The 26865-nt window shown below is 36.7% G+C and overlaps 1 protein-coding gene and 1 pseudogene across 23 annotated transcripts in view; both read right to left on the bottom strand.

The window, feature by feature from the left end:
* EMC2 (ER membrane protein complex subunit 2) overlaps positions 1 to 26865 on the bottom strand; it is a 345419-nt gene that overhangs the window by 246135 nt on the left and 72419 nt on the right. For 7 of the 22 annotated variants that reach the window (XR_013997057.1, XR_013997058.1, XR_013997059.1 and 4 more), the window contains one exon: positions 19428 to 19510. The exons of the other annotated variants lie outside the window; for them this stretch is intronic. The gene's annotated coding sequence lies outside the window, so the exon portion shown is untranslated. The remainder of the gene's footprint in view (positions 1 to 19427; positions 19511 to 26865) is intronic. 22 annotated transcript variants of the gene reach the window in all.
* On the bottom strand, positions 14180 to 14821 carry LOC308533215 (large ribosomal subunit protein uL22-like; annotated as a pseudogene). The gene has a single exon. The product of its transcript is annotated as a large ribosomal subunit protein uL22-like (transcript).

The following is a 26865-nucleotide window of genomic DNA, read 5'->3' as shown; positions in this document are numbered from 1 at the left end:
AAGTAAGAAGATAATAATAATAAAACAATACTCAAAGTCATAACCTCAGCCTGGTTGGTGTAATAAGATGACCATACCACTATTCCTTAAGATTCCTTAAAAATTGTGGCTGCTTACTTTCTTAGTCACTTAGGATATGAAGTATCTTTAAAACTGGTTATTTATATCACTTTTAGGCTACTAACAACCCTATGGTAAATTCTATTTTTGAGAGATGTGATATTGACTTTAAATTCTATTCTTCAAAGATGTGCTATTGACATTAAACAGATATTTGCAATGCGAGTTAAAATTTACAACCATTCTTTGCCTCCAGTCCTACGGTATTGACAGGAGATTTGAAAGTGGGCAATTTAAGAGCATTTGAAACCAACTTCTTATAATCCAGCATACCAATTGTACAATTTGATCCCAATAAAAAACAAATCCATATTATTTTCTATTTTCTACAGTCCTATTGAAACCCATTAAAACTAAACAATAATAAAATGCTTCACAAATAAAAACATGAGATGAGTGGAGTTTGGGAACAGACATTTCCTTCCGTCTAGCTGGGTTCCCAGCCTCTTATTTCCCAGAATGATTCTCAAGTAGAACATAAAGCTCAGAAGGTAGACCTAAGATCTCAAAACTGGCTGTGGTGCAGGGCTAAATATTACTACGTTTACAGGAAGCCACATTAAAAAAAAGAATCTTGTTTCTCATATAGCAAGTAAAAAATGTCTATGTTTTTTGTAAGAAAATTTAGGTGTGTTTCCAGGCCCTTGCTTTTACTCTCTCTTCTTTGCCAACTTTTATGTAGGGAGGAGGGTTGCAGAAATGTTAACTTTGGTGGACTGAGAAGAAAGCATAGACATACATGCCCATATAACATATAGATCCACAGTCCCCACCCCGTACACACCTGCTCTGTCCACTTAGTTCCCTTTTTTCTACTCTACCAACACCACCCAAGGAAGAAAGTTGTGTGAATAGATTGTTAGAAAAAAGCAATGATCACGGAAGAAATGTTCCATTCCTCGGAGCTACCATAATGTGCTAGAAGCAGGAAATGTATGACTTCACATTATTCAGAACAGAATGGCAGGGGGAACAGCTGTTCATGACAGATGAGAGCAAGGCTCCCATGAGTTTGGAGCTATATACTAGAGAGGGTAAAAGGTTTTAATATAATCATGGTAGTTTATGTTCTTGAACTCCCATAAATTTTTGTGAAAGATTCAAGGAAAGATTGAATTTCCTGTCTGTACACTGCTTATTTAAACTCCAATATTATCCTTAGGGTAGAGGGAAAGATTATATGTATGGTACTAAGTGAAAATCCATGGAGGTGAATGTGAAAGAGATGAGGAAATGCCAAAACTCCAGAGTTTAGTTGTGCCAGAGAGACTTTTAACATACAAGTTAATATAAATGTAAACAAAAGTGAACTTTTAAAATATTTTTATTCACTGAAATATTATCCATCTTAATGTTGGCATCTTGAATTCAGAGGGGCATTTTCCATTTTATTCCAACTGATTGAGAGGTAGAGATGAATTTATGGATTTCTAGGTATGTACCCTTATTTTCAGACTATATGTTGTTGGATATTACTTCTTGTTTCCTGCCAGAATGGATATTCAAGAAGCATCTGAATAAAGAATATATGGTATGTATGTATATATAAGATGGAATACAACTCAGGCATACATAAGAAAGGATAAAATACTGCCATTTGTGACATGACTAGAACTTGAGAACATCATGCTAAGTATATTGGACAGAAAAGGACAAGAACCATATAACTTCACTCATATATGGGATATAAAACAGAAAGCAACAAATGAACAAACTAACTCATAGACTGACAATATAATGGTAATTATCAGAGGTGAAGGAGGATATGGGGAGACTGAAAGGGTAAAGGGGGTCAAATATATGGTGACAGAAGGAAACTAGACTTTGGGTGGTGAGCACACAATGCAATGTACAGATGATGTAATAGATTATACACTTGAAACTTATATAATGTTATTAATCAATGTCACCCAAATAAATTTAATTAAGCAAAGAGGCTTCCTGACATATAGCTAATATGCCCCAAGAGCTTTCATGGATGTATGGCTCAATATTCTGTGTCAAAAATACCCTTTTTCAGCAGTCCCTCTTATCTGCTCCCACCAGTATTCATGCTTCCAGATGGCAGGTTCTATTCTGATGTGGTTGATGCATGTTCCATCACTTCTTTCTTGGTTAACAATTCTTGGTAAAGAAAATGTATTTCTTCTGTCAGATATTGAACACGGAAATTGGAAAACTCAAATTAAGAGTGTAGAGCCCGATATGAATACGAGATTCCAAGAAATCTAGAGTTTTAAAAATCTTTTTACCATCACCATTTATCCCCTCTGTGCTCTCTTTCACCTCCACCAACCATCCCTCCCTTCAATCATCATACTGCTGTCCATGTCCATGAGTTCCCTTATTTTTTCTTTTTTGCTCAATCCCTCCACCACCCACAACCACCCCCTTTCCCACCAGAGCTATTTAGTAGTTCATGACCAAAAAGCAGGTAGCCAGGACCAGCACTTCCAACTCTTTCTTATTTCACACGCCATGCTCTTTCTTCTCTACAATGCTCAAAAGAGTCAATGCAACAGCTGACACAAAAGTAAAATCGCTTCTCCAGCAGAAGTAAATGGAAATTACAGATTTCAAGTCAACCATACTAGATCCTCTTTTTTTGATGGACAACCAAATGACACAAGTGTTCCTCAGGCAGTAGTGATCCTTAATTGATATTTTGCTCACCAATAAAATGAGGTTGCCCAGAAAATGTGAAGTTTTTCTAGGTCTAACCCATGTTGTGGAGTTTCCTTCCCAAAGGACACCCTCCCTTCCCATTCTCAACTAAGACTTTTCATGCACTGTGGCTGCCAAATAATAGCCTTCCCAGGGTGGCTTATTCAACAACCCAGACTTTGCCTTGTTTCAGGACCAAATAAAACAGCTGCCCATTGCCTTTACTGCCCAGGAAACCTTCCCCAAAGTGCCTGGTTTAATTTACTTCATGGTTTCTGAAATGTCTCCAGCTATTGATTCTTTGGGGTAATCAGACCCTTCTTAAAATGCAAACATTATAGGAGTAGTAAGATGTGTATCAATTATTCATACTTAAGTGTGGATTAGTTCAGCCAGCAAGCTGTCCTCAAAATCCACTTGAAAATTCCTCTGTGAGGAACATAGGGAAGACATAATTAGAGAGGGAAAAATACTACTTGGGAATATTTTGAAGGTAGAAGCCATCATAACTGGGGTTTTTTATATCTGGAGAGCAATAACAAGTACAAGACCCTAGAATTGGAGTGGAAAGGATGCCAGTAGGTGGCAACATAGGGTGACCAACAGGTAAGAAGAGAGATGCAAAAGGCAAAAGGTAGATTTCACCTCCATGCCAACTCAACCTATTGAGCCATCCAGCTCTTGAGACTTTCCAAGGAGGCAAGCCCTCAATAAGACTAATTCCCTGCTTCTTGGAAGTTGGTCCTTTGCAGAGTCACAGTTTGAAAACCAGGACACAATCCCTAGCCTCTTCCTGTCCAGATGACCAAGAGGGGATCTTCTGTACTCACAGTTACAAAGTAATTGTTCTGGAGGATTGTGGCTCCCACTCTCCCTAACTAATGAGAAAATGAAAAACAGAATGAAACACAGCATAGCTGAAATGGGTTAGATGGAGGAAGGAATTATTGATAACTAGACCTTCACCTTTATAGTGCCATATCTCTAGTTTGAGTGGAAAGGTTTCTGCTTTGTGTTTTATTATAGCCAGCATATTATGAGGAGAGGTCTTTTTAAAAATATATTTTTATTGATTTCAGAGAGGAAGAGAGAGGGAGAGAAAGACAGAAACATCAAATGATGAGAGAGAATCATTGATCGGCTGCCTCTTACACCCTTCCCCCGCCCCACTGGGGATTAGGCCTCACCCCCCCCCCCTTGACCCCGCCCCCGCCCGCAACCTGGGCATGTGCCCTGAGGGGGAATCAAACCATGACTCCTGGCTCATAGGTTGACCCTAAGCCATAATGGTTGGGCAAGGGGTCTTTTTATGATTGTGGATTCAGGGTTGAGTTTTTATTGTTAATTGTGTAAGAGATCAGAATGGTTTAATATGTCCTCCGGCAATATTTCTATTCTAATTAAAAAAAATGGAAATAAGAGGTGGAGTGGGTGTTTCCCCACCCTACTGAAGTCTTTGCACCCTTCCAGAGTCTTAGCAAGTGGGTAACATTTTGATCCGTTCCTTTTTTTACCTCCCTTTGGTAACCAAGAAGCAATAAGTGATGGAAACTGATTACAGTGTTCAGAAATGGCTACACAGGGGTGTGCTCATTACCATTCTCTTTTAAGTTTCTAATAAATGTGTGCGGTTACACAGAGATGATATCATCAGTTTGTGGGGAGTGCTGCTCTGAATGCATCACAGCTGGACCATTCTAAGAAATATCAGACTCCAAGTAGACTAAAGATTTTAACCCTAGTGAGTTTTTTTTTTCTAGTGAGTTTTTTAAAAAGAGCAAGAAAATAGAATTTTGCCTTAGAATGAGATTATATATTTTTTAATGTACTAGTCTCTATAGACAAAGATCAAACAAGTGCCTTGAACACAAATGATATTGGTGAAAATTATGCGCTTGAGACTCTTATCGCTAAATTAAATGAATGGAGCTATTTTCAAGGGGTAGTAAGTATGCTTGTAATATTTGAAGAAAAACACCTATAAAATTCAGACCTTGACCTTGTCAAGGCAAACCCAACTGTAACTTCTCTTTCATATTCAAAGCAAGTTTGCCTTCTACTTGTAGACACCAAATGACAGTGAGGTCTTTTATAGATGAGAAGGTCCAAAACAGCTGTTCCCATGTCTGTAACAGGACTTTTGAAAATATTACTATGCCAGGTCCTCTTTGGAATCCAATACTTCATGGGTTTGCTGAAATGTAAAAGCTCTGTCATTAGTCCGACTATGCTTTTGTCTTCTGCCTAGTTTTTCAGTCATCCACACAGGAGCAGTATTTGTTTGCAGGATCTGGAAATATTAGTAGGGAGCAGATATCTGTGGGATAGGCAACAGGAACAACCCGCTGGATGAGGTCCAAACAGAATCTTCCAGCCTAGGAACATTTGCTCCCTGCGTAGGGGCACCGCACCGTAGTTTTTACAGGACCAAACCCTTAGGAGGGACTCTTCCAGTAAATCTTGGTTTCACACATAAGAATAAAACCTCAGGACACTCTGTCTTCATTGCAAAAAAATCTCCTTTTGGGCACACTTCTCTTTCTTCACCAGGGTGGTCTTCTTGGCCTTGTTCATGCCTCTTTCTTACCCCATTGTGAGGAAGCAGTTCTCACCATCCAATTATTACATTCGATGAATTGCAGATTGCTATGAGATTGAAAACTCATACTGAGTTCCCGGAGTTAAACAATAGTCTGTAATTCTCATAAGAGGACACATAGGGAAGAGACAGGTAATTGGGTAATTATGGAAAACAGAGCTCAGAGAATCTCTCATGGCCTCCATTTGACATTAAAAACCTTTCTGGTAAAAACAAACTAAGCCCTCTATGTTTCAGAGTTAACAAAGTAAAGAATCATTTCTGCTACCATTCCAAGATGAAAATAACACACCCTACTAACAGTTGGAGATGCACAAACTTCAGTGGAGCCTTGAGTCGTTATATGGAAGCATGACTAAGTTTGAAGGAATAAAAACATTGCATCTTTACATTGAAAGCATCTCATCTATAAATTCACAGTAATAAAAGCACTGATTCACAAAAACAACTAAAGCATCTGCAGAACCATAGGTTTGAGGTCACACATTTGAATCACTCAAATGTAATGAATAAACAAATACTTATTGAGATCCTACAACAAATTCAGCACTGCAGAACAGGGGGGAAGAACCAATGATATGTTGCATGCCCTTACCTAATTGGAGTGACAAGAACTTCTATGAAACCAATACAAAGGATACCTACCACACTTGGTGTAGAAGAGGCTATGGATACTATTAAAAGAATGATCAAGATTGTGCCAAATTTTCCAAGAAAGGAGGCAGACACTGAGCTGAGCTTAGAAGGATAGACAGAAGAAGGGTCTCTGGTCTTAAGGTGGAGAGATGCAAGAGCAGACAAACAAAACTAAATTTAAACATTCAGAAAGTATGTATTGAGCACCATTATCACTTAGCATTGTGAGAAGCTAACTAGCACCAACTTACCTTCTTAGAGCTTGTCAGAAGCAGCCGATGCTCAATCCTTTCTTGATGACTTTCACACTTAAACATGAAACTCTTGTTTAAATGTCTCTTTCTGCCCTACTATCTTGGTGTACATAACGAAAATATAATTGAAATGCTGACTGCCAGATTTAGGGCACAAGTAGTTAATTCAAAGTTAATGCAGAGATTTTTATTTTAAGTCTTACGTATAAAAGTTCAATAGTCTCAGTAGAATAAGATAAATATTCTGATCCTGGGGTAGGCAGCTAAATGGATCCGTATTAAATTCTGTATATGAATCTCTATTAAAGGAAAAAATACTCAACATAACTCGGGGTTTTCCAACTGAGTTCATAAGAAACCCAAGAGTCCAGGAGCATATTTCCCAGTTTCTATAAATGTTTGCATAGAACTTACTTTTAAATTTTTTATTTTTTTATTTTTTATTTTATTGATTTTTTACAGAGAGGAAGGGAGAGAGATAGAGAGTTAGAAACATCGATGAGAGAGGAACATCGGTCAGCTGCCTACTACACATCTCCTACTGGGGATGTGCCCGCAACCCAGGTACATGCCCTTGACCGGAATCGAACCCGGGACCCTTCAGTCCGCAAGCCAACGCCCTATCCACCGAGCCAAACCGGTTTCGGCAGAACTTACTTTTATAAACATAATTTAAACAATTTTTAAAATGATAGTAAAAATCCATTTTTTATACACCAGACTTTGAAAAATGGCAGGTTGGCAATCCTAAACTTGTTGGACTGAATTATATATCCGAGGACATTTTTCATGAAAAGAACTTTCACTGAATTACTTGATTTGTTCCATAGAATTTCTATGTCATTGTAATAGCTAACATTTATGTGTGTTTATTAAATGTTTATACTAAGACTTATGCTAAGCATTTTACATGAGGCGATTTAATGCTCACAATGATCCTATGAAATAGAGAATATTAATCCTATTCTATAATCAAATAAATGAAGTTTAAAAGACAACAAACAATGAGCCTAAAGTCACAAAGCTGGTAAATAGAGCAGCTATTTACTAGGGATTGGCAACCTAGAAAGTCTGACAATAGAGACCAAGCTCTTGGCTACTAAGTCAAAATTTATCAAATTTGGCTCAGACTGAATCATTATCATAATTTTACAATCAATGGTAATAGAATGATATCTTTTCCCCACAACAAAATATCTATCCATGACTAGATTGACTTCAAGCAGCTTTGGTATTTTTCACATAACAAATTACTTATTTTTCTTTTCTTTTTTTTATATCAAATTACTTTCTATCCTCAGAGATGCTCAGAGCACTTTGCTTCTCATGTTCACTGCTTGTCATGCGCACTGATCATGAAGAAAGAAAAATTCCTTTAAGATGTACCTTATGTAAATTCTTCATTCTTTAGCTCAACATTATTTACTTTTATGTTATTTATGCCAAGATTATTTTTTCTTACTGTTGAAAAGATGAGCCATTTTTCGTGTGTACCTAGCTGCAATATCTCCAATAAGGAAAACTTGTTGAGATAACAATGTGGAAATTATATTTTAAAAGAGAAAATAAAAGAGCCCCATGTCAATAGCTTTTAGGTTGCCTAGACTAATGAAAATGCCTTCATTTTAGTCCAGCCAGGATATGTCGCTGGCAGCTTCAGCATTCGTTTACCTTTTTCCTCAGAAGCTTTAACTTATCACCTTCTAAAATCTACTGTCTAGAAAGTCAAGAATGCAAACTACATTTCATATCCCTTACACCTCAAGTTTATCTCCTCCGTTTAGATGATGTGATAGTCTACCAAAATTGTAGGACTTACTAAATGCATTCACCACCTCAGGTTCAAGTAGCTAATTTTCTCTGAGAGGGTTTTTTTTTTGTTTTGTTTTTTTCTTACATCAGACATTCACAGGACATCACTATATAAACATAAACTGTTAAAGAGAGTTTTCAGATTTCAATGACATCATTCTTATGCACCACTTAAAAGGTTTTGTTTATTTTTGAAAATCATTTTATTCTGATAACCTGCCAAGTATCCAGTTCATAGTAAAAAAAAAAAAAAAAAGAAAAAAGAAAGAAAGAAAAAAGGACAACGTATATTAAATGTTTTACTCTCATAAAACTAGATCTTTAAAGGATTTATCTGTTCCTGAATAGGATTCTTTTGTGTCCTTAGCCTGGAAAGGTGGTAAGAATATGGCTGATAGTCCTGGCTTTAATTACTTTGAGTTCTACAGATCTCCCAGGAGCATAAAAAAAGTGATATTTGAATTATTAAGCCACAATGGACAGAAGTGTGGTTTTGAATAGACATAGGCCTATAAAAGGGAAACCATTGTAGGGTTTGGAATTTATATCCTCAGAAGACTTAATAGAACTCAAAAATACATGAACTTACCTATGTTCAGAGCTGATAGTATAGAGCTGGTTGTGTTTCTCTCCTTTTTTTTTTTTTTTTTTTTTTTTAGTAAATCTTTATTGTTCAGATTATTACATTTGTTCCTCTTTTCCCCCCCCCCCCCATATCTCCCCTCCACCCAGTTCCCACCCCACCCTCTGCCCTTACCCTCCCCCCCACTGTCCTCATTCATAGGTGCACAATTTTTGTCCAGTCTCTTCCAGCATCTCCCACACCCCTTTCCCCACCAAGAATAATGAGTCCATTCCCTTTCTATGTCCCTGATTCTATTATAATCACCAGTTCATTCTGTTCATCAGATTATTTATTCACTTGATTCTTAGATTCACTTGTTGATAGATGCATATTTGTTGTTCATAATTAGTATCTTTACCTTTTTCTTCTTCTTCCTCTTCTTAAAGGATACCTTTCAGCATTTCATATAATACTGGTTTGGTGGTGATGAACTCCTTTAGCTTTTCCTTATCTGTGAAGCTCTTTATCTGACCTTCAGTTCTGAATGATAGCTTTGCTGGATAAAGTAATCTTGGTTGTAGGTTCTTGGCATTCATCACTTTGAATATTTCTTGCCACTCCCTCCTGGCCTGCAAAGTTTCTGTTGAGAAATCAGCTGACAGTCGTATGGGTATTCCCTTGTAGGTAACTGGGTTTCTTTCTCTTGCTGCTTTTAAGATTCTCTCTTTGTCTTTTGCTCTTGGCATTTTAATTATGATGTGTCTTGGTGTGGTCCTCTTTGGATTCCTTTTGTTTGGGGTTCTCTGAGCTTCCTGGACTTGTAAGTCTATTTCTTTCACCAGGTAGGGGAAGTTTTCTGTCATTATTTCTTCAAATAGGTTTTCAATATCTTGCTCTCTCTCATCTTCTGGCACCCCTATAATTCTGATGTTGGTACGCTTGAAGCTGTCCCAGAGGCTCCTTACACTATCTCCGTGTTTTCGGATTCTTTTTGCATTTTGCTTTTCTGGTTGAGTGTTTTTTGCTTCTTCGCATTTCAAATCTTTGCCTTGATTCTTGCGCTCCTCTGGTCTGCTGTTGGGAGTCTGTATAATATTCGTTATTTCAGTCCGTGTATGCTTAATTTCTAGTTGGTTCTTTATCACAACATTGAGGGTCTCATTAGATTTCTTGAGGATCTCAATAACTTTATCGGCGGCTTCTAGACAGTTCTTGAGAGACCTTAAAAGTGTGGTTCTGAACTCAATATCCTCCATTGACAGTTTTGTCCTGTTTCTTTGTCTCCGCATTTTTTATGCTTTCTTGGTGCACCCCCTAGTGGTCTTTGTGCGCAGTCTTGTTGTAGTTAAGCCTTGATTGTTGTAGTTAATACTAGGGGGATTTGACCTCCAGGCCAACTGGCTGTCTGTGTTTCAATATTAGGCCAGCATGACAGGGCCAAGACCCATTAGATGCACTGGCTACTTCTCCCTTGTCCCCTTCTCTTTACACTTTCTGTTTTCTGGGGCCTCATCTTACAGTTAATTTCAGATCTCTATCCTACAAGAAATTCCCTCAGTACATGGCTCTTACCCAGTATAACTGGACCAACCACTTACTTCCTATGCTTGGTTCCAGATAGAGTACAGGCTTTGATTCAAGTGAGAAAGGTGCCATTTTTTAGCAAAATGACTTCCCCTTTCAAACTCAAGTCAAAGAATTTTTAAACTTTGTCACACTAGAGAGAGAATATATTTTAGAGCTCAGTAAGTAAGGAAAATCAGACCCAAAAAGGTAAGGCAAAACCTGGCTTGTTTTTCTCAGTGGTTAGAACATCGGCCAGTTTACTGAAGGGTCTCAGGTTCAAGGTATAAATAAGAACTAAATGGAAACCTTAGTACTGTGAAAACCAATAATCAAAATTTAAGAAATACTGTGAAGGCCCAATATCAATAATGGAGATAATACAAAAGGAACATGTGAACTTGAAGAAAGATCCATAGACATTTACCTAATTGGAAAATAAATTGGGGGAGGGGAAAATAAGTAACAGAGCCTCAAGGATATATAGCTATATACCAAAGGATCTAATATTTTGTAATTAGAATCTCAAAAGAAGTTAAGAGTCCAGTGCTCAAAATAGCTGCGATAAATGGCTAAAAACTTCTAAAATATGTTAAAATACATAAACCTACAGATTCAAGAAGCTCAGTGAACTCCAAACAAGAGAAACTCAAAGAGACCAATGCTCAGAAACATTACAAATTGCTGAAAATTAAGACAAATGAATTTTTTTAAGTAACCAGAGTAAATGACTCAGTATTTAAAGGGAAATAACAATTTAAATTCATCAGAAAACACAGACACCAGTAGTAAATTAAAGAACAGTTTTAAAGAGCTGAAAGAAAAGAACTGTCTACCCTGCACAGTGAAAAACTTCTTGAGGAATGAAGGTGAAATAAAGACGTTCTTAATAAAAGAAATACAAAAAGAATGCATCATGAGATCTGCTATGAAATAATTAAAAAGGAATTTTTTTGGAAGAATGGAAATTATAGCAGAAGGGAAGTTGGAACACCAGGAATAAAGAAAAATAAGAAATGGTAAATATTCATGTAAATGTAATAATCTCTGTAAACATGTTATTCTTTCTTCTCATGTTATTTAAATTACTGTTTTAGGTAACCTTCTCAAATGACTCCAAATATGATCCCTCCTCCTTAATATTCATGCTCTTAAGTAATCCCCTCTCCCTGATTGTGGACTAGGCTTAGCAACTTGATTCTAACAAACAGAATTTGGCAAAGTGATGAAATGTCACTGTTATGATTACATTGTCCAAGACTATGACCCCCATCTTTTTCATGCAGCAGTAATATTTTGCCTTCCCCCTAGCAATGAAGAAGAGTTTCAGTTTTTCCACATCCTCACCATATCTTGAAATTTTCAGTATTTAAAAAATTAGCCATTCTAATATCTCATTTTGTTTTGTTTTGTTTTGTTTTTATTATTGATAGTATTACAGATGTCTCCCATTCCCCTTCTACCTCTACCCACCTCTGCCCAGCCCCTACTCATTTTGATTTTAAAACCAAGATACAAAATGCTGCTCTGGAAAAACAGTTTGTCTATGTTGTATAAAGTTAAATACACATTTACAATATGCCCAGCAATCCTACTCCTGACTATTTACTCTAAAGAAAGGAAATTTATGTTCACACAAAAAAATTGTACTTAAAATATTTATAGCAGCTCTAGCCATAATTGCCAACAACTGTAAATAATAGTTGTCCCGTATCCGGATTGCAGTGGTAGTTACAGAATCAATACATGGGTTAAAATTCATAGAACTACATAGCAAAAAAAGCCAATATTACTGTATGTCAATTTACAAAATAAAAATCTGTAATAAAAAAATTGTGGTCCTATTCTCAAAAAGCTTATAGACAGGATGATGTCGAATAATATATAAAACAGACCTGTAGAATGTTTTCTACCAAGTGGAATTATACATGCTACTATGCTCACCTTCAGCTTAAAGGTAATCAATCACTTATTCCCACTTTGCTAAGAGAAGTTTTATGTTGTTCTTTGTAATAGGGATCTTTCTCCTGTTACCTCTACTTTTTCCACATTCTTTAAACTAGACAGTTGTCGCCATTACCCCCAAAGGAAATGGATATCCCATTAGAAATACAAAGGAAAATAATTAATTATTAGCTTGGAAATGTCAAGAACTCCAGCTCATCAAAGAGAAAATTTCTGGAAGAACTTAGCTAAACTGGAGTTCATCTTACCCAACTAAAGTACCCACCACCACCAAAACTACACTCCTTCCCCACCCTAACACCTCCCCAAGTAAAAAAAAATTCCTCTCATGGGTGGAGGTGGGAAAGGATATAAGGGGGAATCAATGGTGATGAAAAAAAAATTTTTTTTAAATAAAAATTCCTCTGTATTAACGAGGAACAGTCTCCACATACCACATTCATGAAATAATTTGCCCTAGAAATGGTAATGCTTTCTTGTTCCAAAATAGGCAGGAAAAAGAAAATGGAAAGCATAACTGCTTCTCATAGGTTCTTAAAACCGAACCAAACTTCTCAAGAGTTTTTCTTTTTCTTTTATTTTTCTTTTACACTATTCCAATTTCTGATCTCCTGCTTACCTCTCAGCTTCTACAATTCAGCTTCTACCCTCATTGCTTCACCAAAAGAGATCTTGTGAAGGTCACTAATAATTTCATGTTAAAAAAAATCAATGGACATATTTGTCCTCATCTAATACCATCTGTGATAATTACCTCTTCTTTTGAAAAAATTTTTGCTATAGACATTTGTTTGTTTGTTTATTTGTTTGTTTCCTCTATCTCTGGTCACTCCTGTATTTCCTTTGCAGGCTAACCCCAAACCACCAAGCCATCACATGTTGGACTTTCAAAAGCCTGGGTAGTGGACAACCATTTTGTTTCACCCGCTATGTTTCTCTGAGAAAATCATATCCATTGCCACAGCTTTAATTATTATATACACTATGATCACTCCCACACTTTTAACTCTAGTCCAAAACTATTCTGAGCTTTATATCTTTATTTTCAGCTTCCTACCCTACACCTCATTTGGGAGTTTCAAATTCAACATTTCCTAACTAAGCATATTCAAATTCAACATATACAAAAATCACGGTATTGATCTTTCCCCTAAAATATGAGCTCTATTGGAATCTTCCTCACGTCAACATTCAAATCCAGTCCGTCACAAAGTCCCACTGACATAACTTCGAATTCAAATCCACTGGCTAGTCTAAGAATCACTATCTTTCACCTGGACTACTGCAGTAGACTTCTAACATCGTCCTGCATTTATCTGGCCTTTCACTAATCTGTTCTTCGCACTGCAGCCAGTATGATCTTTTCAAAATGCAAATATAGTTTTTTCTCACCTACCATTCCCAGACACCCTCGTCCTATCTAACTGAGTCTAAAATTGCCAACAGACACAAACTGTTCCAGGCAACTGCGCCTGTGGGTGGGAGTAAAATGCAAAAACCTACACATGCAATTTTGAGAATGTGCCTGATTGTGTATTCTTTTTTTTATATCCTCACTGAGGATATGGTTCACTGATGAGAGAGAGAGAGAGAGAGAGAGAGAGAGAGAGAGAGAGAGAGAGAGAGAAAGAGAGAAACATCCATCATTGAACCCACAACCTAGGTATATACCCCGACCTGAAATCAAACCAGTAACCTTTGGTGCACAGGATGATGCTCCAACCCACTGAGCCATACTAGCCAGGGCTAATTATGTATTCCAATCATGTTTTAAAATCTCCCAAAGAGATTCTAGGCTTGTTTGCCATTGGAAACCATTTATGCCTTTTCACAGGAAATGTCAAGTTTTCTGTAGAGTAAAAATCTTCATCACTTTCCAGGTTTATTTCTTTATTTTTCTCTTCATTGCACACAAATCATATAACATGGGTGAATTTCAGGAGGCCTTGCTTTTTTTGTTAACTTTTATTCACATTTATTTTATGCTGGCTGAATTTTCTCTCAGGTCATAAGTTTTTTCGTTTTTCTTCTGTGCAACCTCTTCTCTGATTTAAGAACAGTCTGCTCTTTTTCAGTAAGACCATCTCTCTGTGGCAAGGAAAGCTCATGTGTGGGTTAATCCACCCGTGAGCTCTGTAAGTTCTATGCTGTATCTTGGGAGCTTTGTTCACCTGGATATGCTCAATGACCAGAGAATCTACATCTAAACCCTTAAGTTCAGCACTACTCTCTACATTTTTCTTGTGGAGCAAAAATTCAGCACTTTTTTTGAGCCACTGACCCTTACTCCAGCCTCACTCTTCGGCCTGGGTACACCTACCAACTCTACCATTGTATCGACAGAATAGGACACATTGCTTCTGTATAGTGACATCCTTCGAATACTTGCTGTCTTTTTGGATATGCATACCCTTGATGACCTGGGCAATGTCACAAGTGTTCTCAAAGTGAACACAAAGATTTGAACCTCTTGATTTGCATGATTTTGTGGGGTTTTCTGGGTCAAGTGAATAGCGAACCATTTTCAGAGGTCACCTCAGGCCACTTTTGGGAAGAGAAGGAGGCTTTGCTGTTTGAGAGGCAGCATGGTGGAGCAGAAAGAGCTTGGATTAGTGAGTGAACAGATGTGAATTTAAATCACAGCTCTGCAACTTGTTAATATTATTTAAGCTCAGTTCCCTATTTTGAAATGAGAATCTCTCATAGCTTTTTTTTTTTTTTTTTTTTTTAGAATTTGATGAGCTCATCTATGCTAAGATTCTAACATTTCATTTGACATGACATGCAGTAGGTGGTCAGTGAATGTTCCTTCTTACCAAGATGGGTGGTGTCAAAATATTCTAGTCCAAAGAAAATCCCAAGATAATTTGCAAATTTCTCCATAGCTAAGTTTGCCTCATAGACACTTGGAAGTGTGTGTTGAGTTCAAATTTCATTTTTATTGATGCATTTTAGCTAGCATAAATATTAAGCACTCCCTACATGCTAGGTTTCATGCTATGCAATTTACATTCATTATTTAATCACCATAAATTCCCTATGATGTACCATCCCATCCCATTTTATAGCTAAAGAGTGCCAAAGCTCAAAATTGAACTCGGTCAATCCACTCCAGAGCTTGTGATTTTATCTATAAGATTCTGACCTCTCTCACTGAGAGACCTAATACAGAAAACTCAAAGGAGAACTGCTGCCTCTGATCATCTAAGTTTCATCGGGGACTTGTAGAACACTTCAGTTCATTTTGCTAAAATCCAGAGCCTGGAACTCAACCATATGAACTTCTTTATATGAAGCAATTTCACTTCATTATATTACATGGCAACTCTAAGATTAAAGACCTAGAATGTACTTTATTTTTCCATGTTTGATATTATCCAAATAACTTTTCTGGGATTATAGCATTTAATACCTCTTTCTGGCAGTATTAAACACCAATACCCTAAAGGATTATTCAGGCAGTGTTAAAGATAGGAATTTGGCAAGAGGGGAGAATTCTGATTGTGATCTTTATAGAATCAGGCATAGTTTAGGGACCTGATTTTGATAGCACTGTGTATGTTAGCTTCTATCTTTCACAATACTGATAGATTTTCAAACAAACTATCTCTGAAATAAAAGTATGAACCTCAAAGAATATTTCAAAGGTCAGGAACTATGTACCCAAAATTTTTATGCAACATAATATGCACCAAGTTCACATATAAGGAAATTATTTTTCCCAAGGTTAACTAAGGGTTGAAATCTATCCCATAAGGGAGTTCTATGGCAGTACCCAAAGAAAAACACATGTCTGTCTCACAGCCCACAAAGAAATCCATAGGAAAATATGAGAGATGTGTTTGGAATATTAGTTCACAAATCTGCCTGCCTTTCATAGCACTGATGGAAGTTTGGATTCAAGAACAATGTGAAACCACAGAGTACCTGTAGCTTATAAATAGTCATCACTTTGCTTGGTTGGTTCCTGCTAACCCTGAATTCCAGCTTTGTGAAATCTAATAAATATGATGGAATTGACCAATATTTTGTGTTAGTATATCCTAGGTAGAGTAATCTGAGAGCAATGACTCTTACAATGACTTAGAGTTTTCACTTGGCCACATTATTTTATAATTTTAAGTAGCAAATATATATTGAAGTATACGTAATAATATTGTACAATGCTAAGTATATGGCAGCTGCTCAGTGGAATACTGATCAATTGACCAATATCTCAGAGTGCTAATGATATTTTTATTTAATTTTTTATTTAATTTATTCACATGACATTGGTTTGCAAAACCGTACAGGTTTCAAGTGTACAACTTAATAAAACATCATCTGCACACCCCACCATGTGCCAATTGCCCCAAGCAAAGTCTCTCTCCATCCCCATTTACCCTTCTTTGCCCACCTACACTATCCCCCCATCCCACTTTCCCTCTGGCTATCAACACACTTTTGCCTGTGCCTATGTGTTATATTTGTATATATGCATATATTTGTTTGGTTGGGTTAATTCCTTTACCTTCTTTCATCCAGCTGTCATTCAACAGAATGGCATACATCTGTTCCATGTGTCCCTGCCTCTGTTTCTATTTTGTTCATTAACTTATTTTGTTCATTAGATTCCACATATAAGTAAGATCATATGGTATTTGTCTTTCTCTGATTGGCTTATTTCACTTAGTGTAATATTCTCCAGGTCCAACTATGCTGTTGCAAAGAGTAAGATTTCCTCCTTTTTTACAGCTGAGTAGTATTCCATTGTGTAAATGTACCACAACTTTTCTATCCATTCATCTACTGATGGGCACGTGGGCTGTTTCCAGTCCTTGGCTTTTGTAAGTAACACTGCAATGAATATAGGGGTGCATATGTTCTTTTGAATTCATGTTTTGGGTTTCTTCATATATATTCCCAGGAGTGGAATCATTAGGTGAAAGGTAGTTTCATTTTTAACTTTTTGAGGAAACACCATACTATTTTCCACAGTGGCTACACCAAACCACATTCCCCCAACAGTGCATGAAGGTTCCCTTTTCTCCACATCCTCACCAGCACTTGTTTGTTGATTTATTGTTGGTAACCAATACAGGTGTGAGGCAAAATCTCAGTGTGGTCTTAATTTGTATCTCTCTGATGATTAGTGATGTCGAGCATTTTTTCATATGTCTATTGTCCTTTAAAAGGACAGAGTTTAGCTAATAAATTTCTTTTATTCTTTTTATACTTTCAAATGACTTTTAGATTCAAAACAACTTGTAGCCAAAATATCTACATATCCATTTTTAAAAGGCAATTAAGAGCACAGAAAATGTCAGGGGTAATAAACTTTAAAGAAAAAAAGCCATCGGTTTAAAAAAAAATCAGTTACACTGAAGCTCTTTAATAAAATACCTTTTTAGATAATTTTGAAATAGGTACAAATGATAAAGAGAGTTAGATAAGGCTGCTTAATTCAATTCCTACAAAATGGAAGGGCCCACTTTCACAAAATAAAATAATATAACCTTGCATTGATATGGCGGATACATTCTAAGATGATCCCAATAAGTCATTGCCTTGCATAATCCTTGCCCCTTCAGCATGGGAGGCATCTGTAACTTGCTTCTAACCAACAAAAATGGCACAAATAATAGGATGTCATTCCCTTGATTTGGTTAATGAGAGATTGTTATTCCTATGATTACATTATGTTGTTGTGTTAGATTTCTAGGGCTGCCATAATAAAGTCCCACAAATTTGGTGGCTTGAAACAACAGAGGTTCATTCTCTCACAGTTCTGGAGGCTAGAAGTCTGCAAGCAAGGTGTCTGTAGGCCTATGCCCTCTCTGAAGGCTCTAAGGGAGGAATCTTTCCTTGCCTCTTCTAGCTTCTGGTGGTTGCCACAAATCCTTCGTGTCCCTTTGCTTGTAGCAGCCTAATTCCAATCTCAGGCTCTGTTGTCATTTGCCTGTCTTCCCTCTGTGTGCCTGGGTGCCTCTATTTTCTTATAAGGACACAAGTAATTCCATTAGGGCCTGCTCTACTCCAGTATGACCTCATCTTAACCTGACTAGTTACATAGGCAAAGACCATTTTGCTAAATATGGTCATATAGTGAGGTTCCAGATAGGCATGAATTTGGGGAACACTATTAAACCCAGTACAATTACGTCTGACTTTATCTTAGCAGACCGGAGGGAGGACCATTTCTTGTTGGCTAGAGTAATGAGATCCAGGTTTTGAGAGAGCTTATGAGGAAGCCATAGAGCAAAAAATTGCGGGCAACCTCTAGGAGCTGAGAGCCACCTACTCCTGGCTGACAGCCAACAAGAAAATAGGGGCCTCCATTTTACAAGCTCAAGGAAATGAATGCTGCCAATGACCAGAGCTTGGAAGAAGACCAAGCCCCAGAAGTGAGTGCGGCCCACTGACACTTTGATTGCAACCTTGTGAGACTCTAAGCAGAAGACCCCGCTAAACCGTGCTCAGACCCCTAACCTATGTAAACCATGAGGTAATAAATGTGTATTGTTCTAAGCCACAATGTTTGTGGTAATTTCTTACATAGCAAAAGAAAACTAATACAAATGGTATAGTGTTTTAAGGGTTTCAATCACTACACCTCATTCATACCTCCCAAAGCTTCATCCAAAGGCATTTCTTTTAGTTCTAAGATATGTATACCACCAGCATTTCACCGTATTCACATGGATCATTGGGAATTACATATAGAACATGAGTGTGCTTAGTAAAAAAAAAAAATCACAGAATTTTAGTACTTATGAAGAAAATGAGTGCCAGACATGGAAATTAATTCTTGATCACCAAGGTACCAAGTAGAAAAGGCAAACATGGATCCACAGGTATCCTGGGATCCAGTCCAAGATTTTTTTCAATATTCTAGATCATCACCAACTCACTGGGATCCTTTAAGATCCCTAATATCAAATAACAAAAGAGCTAAAAAAATAAATCATGAACTCTTAGAAAATGCACATGTCCCGTAGCTTAATAAATGTTAGCATTCATAACTAGCTCTAAGTATCTTCTAGAAAAGCAGCAGTCACATGATGGCACTCAGTAAGTACAGGGTGAGGCACACACAATTGTAAACCTACTTTTGTCCCACCCGGTATTAGATGAAAATTAATATCATGTTTTATGTACTATCACTGTTATAAAACATAAAAGACATGAGCTTATTCCCACATGTGTTGATCTGAAGACAGCACAGCCCTATCTGCAAAAGCCACAGCTGCCACATTGATGTCAGACCAACCTGAGTTTGAATGCAAGGTCTCACATTTATTCATGTGTAAACTTGGGAAATTTCCTCAGATTTTCAGTTGTCAGTTTCCTCATCTGCAAAATGAAGGTAAAAACAATGACCTCCCAGTGTTGGTTTTAGATCCAAACAAAATAAATGCAAAATGCTTGGCACTGACAGGGTGCTCAAGAAATGTCATCCCACTGCCCTTTGTTGATGCGTTTTAAAAAAAATAAAGAGCAGTTTTCCACTTCAGATATTTCTTTGAATTATAATCTATTTCAGAGGCATTTAAAGTCAATATACTTTTAATTCTACATTAAGAAACATTTTCTTTGAAAACAATATTCTGTTGGAAGGATTTACTCTTCTTTGGTCTAACCACCCATCTTTCATCCCCTCAACAAGCTCAATAGAAAATAAAGGTCTAAAAAAATCTAGAGAAAAAAAAAAATTCATTTGACTAGGCCTGAATTCATTGACACTTAGGAACCACACGCAGAAAAAAGGCAATAGTTTGAAGACTCTTAAATTAGTCATTGATTAGGAGTTTACATAATTTAGAGGTAGTAATCCAAAACCTGCTTCAAATTAGATGAGAGCAGAAAAGTGATGTGGAAGTAGTTACTGTTAAACTGGAATTCTTCTGATTGCACTATTTATCCGGTAGTATTTCAGATAATTAAATAGAACTATGAGTAACATGAAAGATTATAGTTATGGTTCATTTTTGCACGGGTCTGTTGAGACTTGGAAATTACATGCAGGCAGAGGTGGAAAAATTCCAACATGGACCATAGTGAATTAGGCAACAGCTGGTGAAGAAGGTTTAGTTTAGGCACTGTCCTGACAGCTGGAGAAAAAGTTGTATGTGGTCCATACTAAACTTCACATTAAAAATTAGCAGTAAAATAATTACAAGTTAATTAGAAATGTACTGTCTTGATTTCAAAGCTTAAACAATCTTCCTTGGGGCCAGTTTAAAACCATTTTAAGGTTCTTTAATCTCGGCTCAAGAGAATTTATTTTCTAGCAGGTGTGCCTTAAAGCTAAAAATGTAGACATGACTTAAAATCATTTCCATGAGTTTCAAGCACTTCCACATGTTAAAAAAAAAATCATTTCAATATTGCTTGAAACCCACAAAAGGTCATGGGGAGAGGAAGCTGTGAAAAACTTAATCCTGCAAATCTCATGACACATGGCATGATGCAATGGGGTTTAGAGCCAGCAGGCTTGGGTTCAAGCCTCTGCTCTGCTAATTACTAAGTAGGAGGTTTGGGGAAGAATGCATGTCCTTTTCAAATCTTGGTATTCTCATCCAACTTGGGAATGATAACACCTACCTTCCAACTATTGTGAGAAGTAAGGAGCCTATATATGGTACCTAGTTTGTGGTTCCCAAACTGCACGGAGGCACTCCAGGACACCGAAGTACAGTTAGGGTGCTATGGGCTATTTCAAATTTTCAAGGGAAATACAGAAATATTCAAAATCTGTCAGCCACTGTGTGAACTACTAGCTCAAAGTGGTTCACAGTTTCAACATTAGATCATATTACATTCCTCTCAGTGATGGTATATCTTTGTGAAGCTGGGTTTTGGTGGTTGCTAGACAAAAAGGAAATAGGAGTGAAAATCAATGTAGAACAGGAAATGAGGGTAGTGCTGCCAATCTGATTACAATGTCTGAGAGGTGTGTGGTGCCCAAGAGGCCCACACATCTTTTTAGTACGTAACTGTGGTTAAAACGAAAATAATTTTTTTCTTTCAACTAGGTATAGTTTTTTCTTAAATATGTTTTTTAAGTTGTTATAAATAGATTTTCAATTGTTTGGACCTAACCACTCAATTAACAATATAGTTATTTATTTATTTTGGCCTAGGAATCCATGCAAAAAATATTGAGATACTGAAGGTGTCATAAATGGAAAAAAATTAGAGAACTTCTGTAGACTGTACCAAAAAATTCATTTCCTCTCAGACATGATATTCTTTCACATGATTGAACTCTTTCTCTCAAAATTTAAATAAAATTAGTTCTGTTGTCATTAGTAATGTTTACCACTATTCTCAGATTTTGCAATTTGATGGGGCCATATGATTTATCTTTGACCAATGGGATTTGAAGAGGTTATGAACTCTCCATTCACTCTTCTCCTGCTGAGGCATCTTACTCAATTGAGAAGACAACAGAGACTCAAGATCTAAGTATTTTTTTTTCAAGTTACTGTAAGAAGAGTCAACCTGGACTCACTGAGTCAAGCCAATGAGATTTGGTGGTTTTACTAATATTCAAACTTGTTTCTATTACCCTCTCCACCATTCTCCTAAATATGGTTTTCTTACTCTTTTTACAACTAATTCTAAAAGATAATTAGGTAATAACTGGTGCTGCAGAAAATGTGACCCGAATAATAGAAGCCTGGATGGCGGAATACTCAGAGAACAGTAGTTATCGACAGTGCTGGCTAAAACAGCCTGATCATGGAGTGATGCCCCAGATCACAAATTAAAGTAAAAAACACATTCATTCAATCAATGTCAACCTGTGGTTTATAACATCTTAAGGGTTAAAAAGAAAATTGCAAACATTTAAACAGAATGATTACATTTGGGTATAAGGATATATATAGTAAGATAAAGCTACTTTTATATAAAATGTTGGAACCATAGATGTTCAATGTATTTTCTGTACTTTTGGGACTTTGGCTTTATATCACAAATGGGGAAGCAATTCAAATATTAAATATTTCCAGGGTGGGGGAATTTCTGACTGGGATAGAGGCATAGAAGAAGTGATCATTCCCAGTAGTTACAGAATGAGAGTAGTAGGAGGAGGCTTTGACAGTAAAATTTAAATAGGTCACTCAATACCTCAGATATTATAAAGAAGAAGAAGTGGACTAGGAGGAATTCAGGAAAAGAACTGCATTCATTGATTCATCAATGTTTATCAACTATCTTAATGTGTATTCCATAAATGCTACCAGGTTACTGGGACTTGTTATCTGATTCTAAAGGCTATTAATCTAGCAAGGAGATAGACTTGGAAAGGCATAATCACAACATAATGTGTCCATTATTATTTTAAAAAAACAACAACAACAAAAATGCTCTGGAAGTTCACAGATTTACAAGAATAAATTTGCCTACAAGAATCAGTGGTATTTGTATCAAAGAGGAAAGATTTAAGCTGGATCTTAAAAGATGAATAGAATGTGTTTAGAATTATAAAGTTTTGAGATTTTAGCCTATTAGCAAACTCTCATGCAACAGTTACATGGATGCTGGCAGAAAACTTGAGATTCCTGAATCAAACCGAAAGGGCTTCAACTCAGAGCCACAGTCATAGCCAGAACCTTAGCATTTTCCTAGAGCAGTTTCCTGAGTCCCAATTCCCATGGATGACCCAAAAAGGGGCAAGTAACACTTGCATGCATAGTGGGTTGTATTGCAGAGGAGAAACCCTGAGCTTAGGGTGGCCAATTTTTTTTTATATATAATGGTCAATAAACATGCCTGCCCTGTACTCGGAAGACACTATCTCTGTCTTCTAAGGATGCTTGTCATACAAATATCCTGGCAAAGATAATCCAGAACACGGGCAGTGAGTGCCTCTGCTCACAACAAGTGCAGAAATGTAAGTGATCCACAGAGAATGATCTACCAACAAGCAGGGGTTCACCAGGACGGTAGAGCATGATATCTTAGCAGAATGTATAACAAATGCGACTAGCCAGATTTCAAGATACCTTTCAAAGAATGAAGCAGTGGGAGGAGTAGGCAGGGGGTAGTGTGTGTTAGGAAGAAAAATAAATCCATAGAATTACATTGGAATTAGATTGTTGAGTAAAAAAAAAATATAAAATGTTAACCTGTGTTCACCAATAGTTTTTCAGTGTTAGCCTCTTGTTAAGAACTACTTATATTAATTGAATGAATGAATGAATGAATGAATTACCTGCTTTGTCTTGTAAAAATAGGGAGCTACCGTAATTTTAAATGAGGAGGCAAAGAATCATATCTGGTAGCAGTGTGACAAAAGCATTACTGTTGAAATAGAAAAATTTAGTTTATAATTAGGCTTTTGCAACAAAATAGGGGAGATAAAGAAGAAGCACTGAGTATTGAGAGGAGTTGTTGAATTCATTTAGAAAGACCAACCAAAGAACCTGGCAGTCCACTGGATGTGCAAGTGAGAGTCCAAGAATAAACATGAGTTGTATAGTGGGTTTAGGAGAAAATAGTTGAATAAATGGTAATGTCACTAACTGTGATAGGAAATGCAAGAGAAGATGCAAGTTGGAAATACAAAGAACTTGATGTTGGGCTTGTTTCATTTACATCTTAAGAAAATACACATGGCAAATCTGGAAGAATTTCTGAAGCTCCAGAGAGAGAATGACCTGGAAAGAAGTGGTAGGCACTGAGATAATAGCTAAAGACAAATGAGTGAAAGAAATAACGCAATGACAGAGAGAGAGAGAGAGAAGGCTTTTCATATGGGAAGTGCCAACCTTATCTCCCAAAAGAAGTATGTGTGGGAAAAGAAAGAAAACTGGTGAGAATAATTTAGGGTTGGGGGGGGGAGGAAATACTGAAAGAGGTGGAGAGGGAATCAAAAGGATGATACCAAAGACAGTTTCAAAAGGGAAAATCATTAGCAAGGGGGAGTCAAATTGGAGGGGAGCTAAAAAGTACCCATTGGATTTAGCTTTGAATCATCGTAGATTTCAAGAAAATAGTAGGGGGAGAAGGTAGATTATATATTCTTATTTCAGAGGAGAGGGGAGAGGTAGGTTCAATCAAGTTGGTATCAGCTTACCTGGTGTGATAAACTGTGGGGTGAGGGGGGGGGGCACTTTTCAAATATACGCCTTAAAAAGAACTTTCTCAATGGCACCCATAAGTCATCACCTAAAGTCTCCTCTACCATACATTGCTACTTTGAGTCATAAAGTTTTTTACCCTTTCAAAGATCCCCTAATAAAATGAAGTTGCTCCTTAAAAAAAAGTAATAGTTTAAACTCTTCCTCTGAAGTGTTAGTTCACATGGATTTAACAGAGAAAATGTTCTTAGCAAATGAGACACCAGAGTGGTCTTAGTATTCTAGAAGTAGAATAATGGAGGAAGGGGCCTATTAAATGGGGACCTGTGAGGTCCCCAAAAATCAAGGTACCTATTAGATGATTTGGTTAGAGTCTGGCTAGGCTGTCTTTTTGCTGGCTGGCTCTGCCAAACATTTTATTTTTATTTTTTTACTATTTGAGAACACAGGACAGTTGAGAAAATATAAGTGTGCAGTAGAAGTGAATTTATCTTAAAGCACACAGTAAATGGTGGAAAGTTACCGAGGAGTTAATAGTTGCTGTTGCTACCCAGACTATCAATTAAGATTTTAAGCTACTGCACTCACTTTAATTAAATCAAGCATGCTTTTTTGGCACTAACCAGGAGTATTTGGCTCATCTGCAGAGCAAGGCAGATCCATAACAAGAGTCTTCAATTTATTAACAGCTGCTTTCCAGGTTACTGAATTAACCAGGCATTTACTGAGCATCTGCTATGTAGCAAGATAGTGTTTGAAGTAAAATAACGATGAATGGGAGTTGGGTATTACTTTAATTCAAAGGTAAGTTTTTGGCTTGTAATGAGGAATTGTATTAAACACAAATAAGATGTTTCCAAGTTGGCCATAATGTTCATCTCATCAGAAACATAAACACTGCTGTGAGGGGAAAAAAACTCCCTCGCAACCAGCATATTCAAGATCATCTCCACTAGGCAAATTCTCATGAATCTCGACTAGAGAAGAGAAAGAAATAATAGGATATATCATCTCTTTTTTTAAAAAAATTGTCACCAAGTTTCATCTAGTTTTATGATGAGTATTCTTTAAGTTTCAGAAGCAAATAGAGGCTTCTATAAAATGACAGACCCTCTTGGAAGCAGTTCCAAACATTAACCAATTACAATAGTACCTTCTAAAAGATTTAAAGGAAAACTAATTTTCTTTCACTTCAAAAAATACACATCTATTTATGTCCCTAATTTTTCTTTTTATTGTAATTATTAAATGTTTGCATTTTTCTGTGAACCTAAAAATGCACTAAGAAAGTGAAGTTTTGTTTTTTTTTAAATTTTTAATGCTTGAGGGCAGGGACTATGTTTTTACATGTTGAGTAAATTGGAAAATCTAATAAATTTAGATCTACTCATGATTTTAAAAAAGGATTCTTAACCCAAATTTCACAAGTCCTTTCCAATTCCAAAATTTAACTCTAGTGTCTGCAACAAAAGAGGTACTGGCACAATGATTATTTATAAGGTACTCTACACCATAAGGAAGCATCACATCTAACGAGTGTGGGGAGAGAAGTACGTGAGAGTGGAGACCTTGCATACAACTCATAGGCAGTTCCGGGGGTATCAGCTCTACCACAAAAGGATCTTGAATTACAGCCACATAGAATTTGTCAATACTCTACAAAATGTAAGGCTTCTAAGTTCTCTTTGTCCCAGAAATTGTATTTCTACGAAGCTATCCTGTTGAAAAAAGTCACAGACATGAGCAAAGATGTTTTATAAGTACAGACATAATAATGTCCACTGCAAAAATTGAAAACTCAAATATCCATCAATAGGGAATTATTTAATAAACTACTATAATATTGTCCCAATATTCCATGTAATTGGTATAATATGGCCATTAAAAAATAATGTATAATATATAAGAATAGTAAACAGCAAAAAATGTTCACAATAAATTGTAAAGCTAAAAAAATCAAAGTATCTATAATTGATATTCTAAAAATATATGAAGCTATAGTATAGGTAGATATAGATATGAATAAAACAAAGACCTGAAGGACAATGCTAGTCAAAGTTGTCATTAACCTGATCTACTGCTATAACCTTCCTAACTGGTTTTTATCTACTCTTGGCTTCTAGTAATCCTACTTCTTCTAGACTGCATCTATATCGCTTCAAATACAAATCCTATCATGCCATTTTCAGTTAAAAATATTTAAAAATGTTCCTTCTACAATTACAATTTATAGGGGTTGTTCCCTCCCTGGTTTTCTCTCTATCACCTCTTGCCACTCTCCTCCAGGTCTCTCTGAATGCCACTGTCAGCACTCATAACAACTGCAACCCATGATTCAGTTCAAGCAGACACTGTTCTTATCCTTCTCGAACTAAGCATTGTTTTCATCCTCCCTGATCTGTACAGTATAAGAGGCCTCAAAAGCCTATTCCTAAAGAGGAATTTATATTTCCTATCACACCAAGAAACAGGCAAAAGGGTTTTCAATCAGCCCTGAAGCAAGATCTTGGCTAGAGAATAAACAAAAATGCACAAAGGCAGTTGGCCTCTCTATGAAGGGTTTCTCTGGCAAGCTGTTGAGCTTAGCAGAAGAACAAGAGCAGGGCTGCCACCATAGAA

Source organism: Myotis nattereri (assembly GCF_964212035.1).
Source record: "Myotis nattereri genome assembly, chromosome: 17".
In the NCBI taxonomy this organism is placed as follows: Eukaryota; Metazoa; Chordata; class Mammalia; order Chiroptera; family Vespertilionidae; genus Myotis; species Myotis nattereri.
The sequence above is the reverse complement of the archived record's forward strand: the minus strand, read 5'-3'. Positions and strand labels throughout refer to the sequence as shown.